The following is a 10177-nucleotide window of genomic DNA, read 5'->3' on the forward strand; positions in this document are numbered from 1 at the left end:
CAGTCGCGCACCGCTACCCCTCCCCCACCGTTGCAAGTGTCAGATGCATTTCTGAACAAAAGTTTTTAAAATGTCTCCAAACATCAATTATCTCACAATTTAAGTTGGTTTGTAGTTTGAGATCTTCATATTAATAGTGTAGTGTTAAACAACAGCATTAATAGCCAATTTAATTTAATCTAACCAATTTTTGTCATTAGTTACATTTAAAATCTAATTCCAATTCAAACAGAATAGCCTATTGTAAACATAATTATGGAGTGTGATTTATTTTCAACTCGAAATGTCTTCAAACTAATGAAATATAAAGTTATTAGTGATGAAAATCTGTCTGGATAACAGCAGACTGACTGCTCGTAAAATATACGACAGGTCTGGACCACTCGTGAATTTTGTTCGTATCTGAAGAAAATCTTAGAATATGAGGAAAATTAGTGAATGTGACAAGTTCTCCTAAATCACTCGTACGCACAACTTAAGAACAAAYCTGATAGTATGAACGGTTCTTACATGAGGCCCAAAGTCTGTAAAACTGACTAAGTAGTAGGAGTGCRTATCACCAGCTTTATCACAATAAAATATAACATGGATTTGCTTGGATGACTATACAATATTCCTCGATGCCATAAAGTTTGTCATGATACAAATTCAAGTTCACAAGTCTGTGATCCATATGATATCCATCCACATTGGGCACATGAATATATTGATCAACGTTTTTGTTTTGGCATGATGTAACTGAATCATTAATCGTTTAATCGATATATCAAAATGGATCAACTAACTAGTAATCATTTTTGTGTTTATGAGGCCTGTTGACTGGGGCAAATAGGATTTGGCAGACTGAATAGCAAATTTTGAAACAATGATGTGCAATCTGTTAGCGCTCCAAAATGTGCGTTGAGAATTATTCTCAGCAATTCACTTAGCAAATTTAAAAGTGCTGTCACACTGTTACATCTTATGCAGCTTATGCCAACTTATGAAAAGTTTGTCCARCACTAAAGATGACCAAGCTGAAGATGGAATTTTAAAAAAGTACTTGTCGACATAAGTTGTCCAATACATTACAGACAGGGCCTTTAGGACAGTATGTGTGTGAGTTACCGAGTTTTAGCAAGTTTTTCTTTTAAGATCACTTGTCTGTGGCAGCTATCTTGAATTAGGTTGACTACAAAAATTCATCAAATGTAGATCCAATGATTACTTTTCTTGAGTTTCATTAAAATTTGTACAGTGGTTCATGACAAACAAAACATCAGGATTTTTTTAGCCGTGTGCCCAGCAAATAAATCTTACATTTTTAACCATATGATTATTTTTTTATCATTTCCCAATGTTTTTCGCAGTTTAACATTGTTTGAACTGATTCCAAACACAGAATMCGGATGTGTTGTGTGCCTTTTGTTTGTGGTTGTAGATCAGTCTGAAGCCAAGCCAGCTCTACTTACTAATTAATGTTTTTCACAAAAAGACTAAAGCGCTTTGATAATGCCACTGCTGCCCCTCCCACCACAAATAGGTTGCAGATTGTATTTGTTCTAAACATAAAAAGCAGAAATGCAGCAAGTTGGACCTCAAGGTATATTCCCACTTAGCCAACATGACTCATGTTGTAGCATGTTTGTCATCATTAATTTACTTAAAAACCTTTCGTGTAAACACAGACTGGTTTCCTGATGGGAAAACTCAGGCATACGTTTGGTCCGTTTTCAGGAGTGCTGAAAGAATATCCTTTCATACGTGCAGTTGAGTTGTGTGGATAGCAAATTGCAAGCCAAACTTATGCTGCAGTTTTCCATAAGCACAGGGTCTGCTTTGTGTACACTAGTCAAGTGTGTTTCAGTGGATCCAAAACCCTCCGACCCAACTGCTTTTGACAGTCTGGTCATGTCTGTGCGCTGAGCTGCCCACAAGTTTGTTAAAGCTAAATATTTAAACTTATCAYGATGAGATATTGATGTTGGTTTGAAAATGTAACCTAAACCGTTACAGCAGAACTACTGCCTCGGTGTGGATTTCCCATTATCCTGAGCTAAACTTCATGTCTGCTCCAGTGAGAGTTCAGATCATTTGGAGGGTGTTCTGTGGAAATGTTAAGATCTGCTCTGCTGTTGACAGCCCTTTGAATGATGTCAGTTTAGAAATTTTGTTTAATTCTCACTGGATTTATGATCTTTTACATTTTTTTTCCATGTCAAGACAGAGTATTTGTGTAGTTGCTGTTTTTTTAAAGACACAACATTCTTGAAAGATTTTTTGAAAGATTTTTTTATAAAATAGAAACTGCACTTTTAAAAGGTTTTGTAATCCTTATTACTCATTGATTTATGTGATTCAAGTGTTTTTTTTATTTATTTTAGACCTCACAGCTACGTTCAATACAGTTGACTGTATCCTAATATCCCATTTGGACCACTGTGATATGAAAGGCATTGTACTTGAGTGGTTCAGGTCTCACATTGACAGGAATTCTGTAATCCTCAAAGATTCAGTATTTTTTAGCCCCTCTTACATAGTTCCATTCTTGGGCCATTTTGAATTTATCCTCACGCTCTCGCTCCGTCTCAGGAAAATATAAAATATTTTTCCCCTTTATGCAGATGACAGCCAGATCTACCTTCAGCTGAAGCACAATCAATCTTAAAACCTCTGTTTGACTGCCTCACTGAGATAAAAGCTTGGATAGTTTCAAACTTTTTCAATTTCCATCATAATAAAATTAAAGAAAATTTTTTATTGTTTTTTGTAACCCAGTGGTAACTGCAGMACATCACATTTTCATAGGCTTGAGCCTTTTWAAAATGTCTTGTTATCAATCTGAGAGTGATTTTTGGATTGAAATTTCAAGTTGGAGAAACAGACTCAGTGGTAAAAATCCATTTTTAATCTGGGGCTTTTATGTAAAATGTTTTTTTCCACATCTTTGAAAGGGTGGTCCATGCTTTTATTACAAACCAATTGGATTATTGCAGYTCTCTGTATGCTGGTGTTAGCCAGGCCCATTATTGCAAGCTGAAGCTTTGTGTTTAACACAAAACATGAACATGCTGTATCTCTCATGTTCTCCTGGATGTCTGTTTGTTTTAGAACGGCATTTAAAKTTTTATTGTTGACCTATACATTTCCATATTTGTCTGACATCTTGAAGTGATATAGGCCTTCTTTACCCCTAAGATTCAAGATGATGATTTGCGTTTTGTTGTCCTGAGATCCCGGTTTTTCCACAAATTGACTTAGCCTTCAGAGTCTTAGCTTCTAAACTGTRGAACAAATTGTTTCTACATATCAAACATGTTCCACACCTTATTGTTTTTAAATCTCATCTCAAAACTCATCTGCACTCATTGCTTTTTAAATCTAGCCAAATGTTTTTAAATGTCATAAACTCAAACTTGAACTTGATTTAGTTATGCTTCTTTCTCCTAAATGTTAATGAGTTATATTTCCTTAAGACTCGCATAAAACACTTATTTTGGCATGTCCCTGAAAACAATAAAAACATATGAATTGTGAAGTTGTTGTGGCTTCTAGTCAAGCGTGAACATTTGCTTAGTCAGTCTGATTGTGGCCTCTGATGAAAGCAGGAAACAAAGTCAGTGGGGGTTTTAAATAAATGGAGCAAAGTTGTGCATAAGACTATTAGAAGGGTCAACAAAGCTGATGCACACTCATCRCATTTTTGTCTTAACAAGAAGGGAACGAGCAGGAACATCAGTGGAGGCTGAATGAGTCAGAAATGTCTGCAGGGGGCTGAATGTGGGAGATGGGGAGGTGGGTGGTTCATTCATAAGGCCACRAATTCATTACGTATCAGCCGTGTGGTTTTATGTATTGCGTGGAGAGATATGGGAGAGGTTTTTTTAAATGCTTTATAGCACCTTTTAAATCAGGCTGTTATTCATCACAGATGTGGAGGCTGAGCAAATAGAAAGCTGTTTTTACCCTCACCATCTGTCTCAAGAYTGCTGAAGTTATAGACACTGCAATAACTGTCATTTTTCAGTTTTTCCTTTGCCTCAAACCATAAAATATTTTGATACCAAAATGTCTTGCTACTATTTTCTTCCATGCCAATGCAAGTTAAGCTGGGTTTTAAAATTAAAATCTGCATGTAATCAAAGAGAGCTCTCATTTTTAGGCACCAGCAATTTGAAAGCTGAGCTGCATCACTCCGAGGAGTTTTGCCTTAAGTTGAGATGGATGATCTGATGGAAGGGCGGAGGTTTAGGGCTTGGAGTGTGTTTTTCCTCTTTGGTGAAATGTTCGCGTAAGTGGGCCAAGAGGGGCGAAAAAATAGCTTTCAGTCCCCATGAGGAGTCATTCTGCAAGGTCACCTCATTGCCCTGGGCCTTAAAGCGTGAAACTCTGTGTCCATCCTCTTCCTGTCTGCCTCAGCTCCCGTCTCTTTCTTTTTCTTTTCTGTCTCTTTTTCCCTCTTCTTGGCTTAATGATTTGCACAGGCCTTGGTTTTAGGAAGGTCTCTGCTGCAAAACTAGAGTTTGAGTACTAACGAACCCCTGAGCTAATTAGAATTACAKCTAAGCTGGCCAGCTCTCCTCATTTCCCTCCCTTTGGACAAATACAATTTCACCCCACAGCCTGAGCAGAATTAATCCAGTTATTGTTCAGCACAGGAGGAATTATGGTCACTTATCTGCTTGGAGCATGGGTATAGAGCTTCTTTGGTATAGTGCCCATATTAAGCCCCCAGATTCATGTCTCGCTAAATCTGCTTTCTGACAAGAGTAGATGGGTCTTAGAGCTGTTTTGGAAAAGTGAAGTTGGTGCTATAAGTAAAGGTCAGGCAAGTGAACTTTTGTGCTTTGGGACAAAGCTGGACTCTTTTGTATCTGGACTACCGACTACTGAAGGAATCTATTTTGTCTGTCTGCCACCTTGCTTGCCAAAGTTTTGAATAAAGACCTTGCACTTTTATTAGTGCTAAAGTATTTGTTGGGGTTGACCCTCAGTGACGTCAGTTTTTAGCCCAATATCTGAAACTGACTGAATTGTAAGGTGGTTGAGAAACAGAGAGGTGGATTGTGGCCACGATGAAACACAGGGGAAAAAATTGTGGATACAAACAACATTGTGTTGTTTGTTTGTTTGTTTGTTTGTTTGTTTGTTTGTTTGTTTGTTTGTTTGTTTGTTTGTTTGTTTGTTTGTTTGTTTGACATTTCAGCCTTGCATCCACGCAGAAATTGTGTTTTTTTCAGTAGCGACAAAACTTTTTCAAAACTGGGTTCTAGGTTGAACACAGTTCGAAACTGCACTGTTGTGTGTTTGTGTGTGCAAACTAAACACAACTTTTTGAAAATAATGAGGACATAGACCAACCTCCAACCTAAACTTCACCCTAAACATGATAGATGTAAAAATGTCAAAAGATTATGTGTTTTTTGTGCTATAGATGTTGTAGTTTCTCAACTACAGCAAAACATGTTTATATTGTGTTACATCAATAAGATGACTAGGCTTGATAAAGCTTTGTTTTAAATGGAATTAAAGAAAAACTTTTTATTACACCAAATAATCTAAAATCAAAAGGTTTTTATCACTTTATTCNTTGTTGTTGTTGTTGTTGTTGTTGTTGTTGTTGTTGTTGTTCTTGTTGTTGTTCTCATTAAATATTACAAAAAAATAAGTAGGCTGTACATTACCAAACCGAAAAATTTAAGTAGTTTTTAAATGGTTGACACTGAATTTTTCTTGATATCTAGCCATCCCCTGCTGGATGCATGAAGTGTCCATGTCTTTGGACTAACTAAACTCTCAGTCAGCACATATTGTCCTTCAATTATTACCCCTGATCCCAAACTAAGTTAATACAATTATTGTTTTGGTAGTGTTGTACTTTAATATGACAAAGTAGATGTTCTACTCAGTTTTCAGTATACCAAAATAAATAAATAAATAAATAAATAAAATCTGCTTTTTGCTTTTCCCCATCCTTCTTTTTGTGCTTGTCTTTGTGTTTAGCTTGTGTACAATGCAAATATTAACCATCTAGAAAAGTTACAAATTACTAGATTATAATCTGAGTCTTCTTAAAATAAATGTAATAAACTGCCAGTGCAGTAAGACTTTCACTTAGTAAGACTTCTTAAAACAAGAAAAGTTTCCAGGTGAACAAGTTTAATAATCTCATTCTGCTTTGTCTCAAAACAAGATCAAAAATAATTTTTGGCTGGATATAAGATATTAATACTTGTTTAGATGGGAAGCTTTGTGCACGTGCTCCATCTTGTTTCCTGTCCTGGTGTATTTTTGTGGAATGGTTACAGCGCCGCATACAGGCCTGGAGTACTTATGACAGCATGTTTGGTTGTCTTCTGCAATATTCTTTTGGATGAAAACATTTGTAAAAACAGTGCTATGGTTACAAATATATTCTTAGAAACAACAAATTTAATAAAAATGTTTAGGGAAAAAAACTTTTTGGACACAGCCTGTGTTCATTATGATTTTGATTCTTTGAGCCCACATGGACCCAGACCCAAACTCCTTAAAAGTTCAGGTGTCCCCTCAGAAACATTCTGTAGCAGAGGGAAGAAAAGCAATATGTGAAGTGAGTTTTCTCTCTGGCTCCCCACATGCCTGAGCTATCAGCTGTTGGGGTGAGTCCCAGCTGCCTCGTGTGTTGATTTTAGCGTGATAGCCATCAGCATTTGCCACATGAAAGGAGCGAAGACTGGTGTTCCTAAAATAAGCAAGAAGGGGAGGCTATGTTGGGATGTTGGCCGCATTTCAAATCAAGATACAGGCATTGATTAATTGAAGTGTTTTTTTTCTGACCGTATCAGATAATATAAATGAATCAGTTCCTTTCCCGGTAAGATAAAATAAATATAGGACAGAATCTTTTGAACCTCTAAGGCTTACTTTAAAAGCTCAGGCTCCAAGGAAACAGCGTGGCTCATCCTCTGCTTTTTTAAAAACAASTGCTAATGTGTTTACATTCATGCTTAGAAGAAATAAAGCCCATTTGACTAACTACCTAAAATTACCAAGCACTAACTGTGCAYGCCATAAGTCCAGACGAGCAATGCTATCTGAGTTATGTCCCTTAAACTAGACTTACTGCTGTTTTTCAGCCCCCTCGTGGCATTTGGAACAGTTCACTGCAGGCCTGGAAACAGTTTAATATGGAACGGGAAAGACCTATTAAGAGAAGTGCAGGCCTCAATCCAGCTGACCCATTCTGTGGTTGCTCCAAGTGCAGGACGCTGTCACTTATAAGCTACTCGTAAAATCTTGCGGACAAGCCCTTAAATGAAGCCTGAGCTGTAACTGATACTGTTATGATTATAAAGAGATGGTGATTATAGATCTTTATGTATGAAACATGGTGTGTGTCACCCTGCCACGTGGGAGGGGGGGAACGTCAAAGTCTGAAAGATGGCTTTCATTAAAATGCAGGCCTTTCGTTTCAGAGAAGCCAGGGGAGCGTTATCTGGGAGGTAGAAGAGTGGAAGGCTATCWGAGCTGCTGGTTACTCACAGCTAAACTCAGAACCTTCTCAGGAYTTTTTTTTCCTATTGCATATTGTTACTCATCAAGAAAGAGAATGCTTTAAAAGAACTAAGAGGAAACAAAATATTTTGAGTACTGTTGATGTGGAACAACTGAGCCTTGTATTTTGAAATGTCTTATTAATATTGGAGGTCTGTCATTTTAATAATATCATTCACTTCCCCGCTTCGATTTCTTTTTGTCTGTCAATAGCTGTGATTTTGTTTCCATTCTGTGTTTGCATTTAAATAAGTGGTAATAATCAGAAAAGCAGAAGAGTCTAAGGACATTAAGGGGGATGGGAACATTTGCAGAACACATCTGGGTTGATATGATGTGACTGTATTAGCTATTATTCCAGAGTGGAAAATTATTCCTGCAAAATAACTTTTTTTCATTTTCCATGTGAACGTTCATTGCATTTTTCTGTCTTTGCCATCTATATTTCTACTGAAATATTAACCAGAAGCACTATAGCTTTTAATACCATCCTGTAGCGTTTATATGTTTGAACCACATTTGTTTTTGTGGAGTTAAAGTTAAAGAAGAACCCGTCCAGAGGACCTATACAATTTTTTTCCTTTTTGTGGAGTTGTTCAGGATTTTTTTTTTGTTTGTATTCTTAAAAGATCAGCCATTTTCATAGCAAATGGAAAAAATATATATTTGAATCTGCTATTAAAACAGGGATCAAAAGGGGCTTTTTTTCATTTAGAACAACTCATACATATTTGTTCTTTTTTTTGTTTTTTAATTTTTGCTAATAAAAAAACATCCCTACCACCCTGTGCAGCAATCTTGTGCTGGTAGATAAACAACAGTAACAATGGCAGATAGCAGAGTGCTGTTTGTGCAGCTCAACCTTTTTAATTCATCAGATCGTCTGACAGCAAACATATACTGTATGTACTACATCGTCTCTAGGGACAGCGGTCTACAAATATTTAACAGACTTGTAATTATTTTTCATGCTGGAGACTGCAGTGTTAGTGTATGTGATTGAAATACAAAAATCACAGCATCACCTAGTGACCTGGCTAGCAAATAACAGTGGATTAAATGTTTTTTTATGTTCTCCTTAAGCAGTGTTCACAGTCTGCTTAATACCATGTGCAAGAGAGATGTGTAGAGATCGTTCACAAATCAGCAAGCCCTATGATGCCTTGAGAAAGTAAGCCAGTGTATTTTATAATCTTTCTAATTTGGCTTCACACCCACCCCTTTTATTTCCAGACTAGTGGGTTTGTATTGGTCTATAAGTCTTTTGTCTCCTCCTTAGCTAATGTTCAGTTCTTATGTTAAACAGCACTGTTGTGTTTACTGAGGCTAACCTCACCATGACTCAATGCAGGTCAGCTTCCTGTGGTTCTCTCCTCTGGCCCCCAGACACTTGTCAGGGAATGTTTTTTTGTTTCACATGCAAATTCTGCCAGAATGCAGTCATTTAGGGCTGCTAATTACACCAGTGTTGAAATGACTTGCTGACATCACAAGACATCACAGGAAACAAGCTAAAAGGTTCCCACAAGAAGTGAAGCARCGTGCCTTCAAAACAAAAGTTGCATTCCACAATTTGTTTTTATATTACTTTTTTCTTTCTGTATGCATTAAATTACAAAAAGAAACTGCACAAACAATGTTTATAGTTGAATGCACTCAAAATAAGAAAGACCTGCGTAGTTAAATCTACACACATTATTGACATATGATGTAATGCTGAGATAAAAAGAGCTCTTATCTGGGGCTCATCACTTAATCATAACAAAAACAAAGAAGCCAACTCTTAGATATGAGTTTGAATCGTTTGGTACCCTGATTTATAAAAGATACTCAATGATTTTTAAAGGATACTCAAGACCACTCATCTATCTATCTATCTCCAAAAAAAATACATAACATGCATTCATATATTTTGTAGTTTGCTATCTAGAAAATTTCTTGGTAGTGGATGAATGACGTTCTAATGTGCTTTTATTTTGAAACCGAAACCGGAAATAGTTTATTAGCTCCTGCTACTTTGATACTATATTAAGTCGGGATTTAAACGCTGCCTGTGCTGTATTAGGGGCTGTTCACCAGCAGAGGAGCAGCTCAGCGAAAGTCCTGTCGTCTCTGCTCTGCTGCGGAGTTTTTCTCTGGTTTTAGGCGAAACTGAAGATATTTCGCCCGGAATATCTGTCCTCTTGCTCGGACCTCTCGGATTCACTGCGCGGACGAAGGAATGTGTTTTAGGTAGCGCACTTCAAGTTGCGGGGGGCTTTTTTTTTTTTTTTGGCAGAACTCCTGGCTGTATTTGCGGAGAGCCAATGCAGCAGGGGGGAGTTGACTCTAAAAGCTTTTTTCTTTAGCCCACGGGATAAATGTGGCAGAGAGGTGCGGGTCGCACACAGCGGACGGAGCTGGAGCGCGTCCTTTAACACCCGCAGGTTTAACCAGGTCAGGATGGCTTCACTCCGTCCCACTTTGTAAGAAGGTAATAATAACAGCTTATTTATGTTGTTTTTAAGCGTTTTTTTTTTTAAACGCAAGGGACGAAACATTTGTTGGGGGGAAGTTCCTTCTTTTAGACTCTTTTATTTTGACACTTGTTCATGCGGTTGAAGTTTGATCCATTTTCAGATCATAGGTTTGTCTCTGTGGACGTGTTCACACTGGTTTGTGC

The 10177-nt window shown here is 37.3% G+C and overlaps 1 protein-coding gene across 3 annotated transcripts in view; it reads left to right on the top strand.

The window, feature by feature from the left end:
- The window catches only part of prickle2b (prickle homolog 2b), a 138512-nt gene that overhangs the window by 97755 nt on the left and 30580 nt on the right, over positions 1-10177 (top strand). Inside the window, exon 1 of one of the 3 annotated variants that reach the window (XM_014009867.1) lies at positions 9569-9988. The exons of the other annotated variants lie outside the window; for them this stretch is intronic. The gene's annotated coding sequence lies outside the window, so the exon portion shown is untranslated. Of the gene's footprint in view, positions 1-9568; positions 9989-10177 lie in introns of those variants that run through there. 3 annotated transcript variants of the gene reach the window in all.

This window comes from Austrofundulus limnaeus, unplaced genomic scaffold (assembly GCF_001266775.1).
Source record: "Austrofundulus limnaeus strain Quisiro unplaced genomic scaffold, Austrofundulus_limnaeus-1.0 Scaffold62, whole genome shotgun sequence".
Classification (NCBI taxonomy): Eukaryota; Metazoa; Chordata; class Actinopteri; order Cyprinodontiformes; family Rivulidae; genus Austrofundulus; species Austrofundulus limnaeus.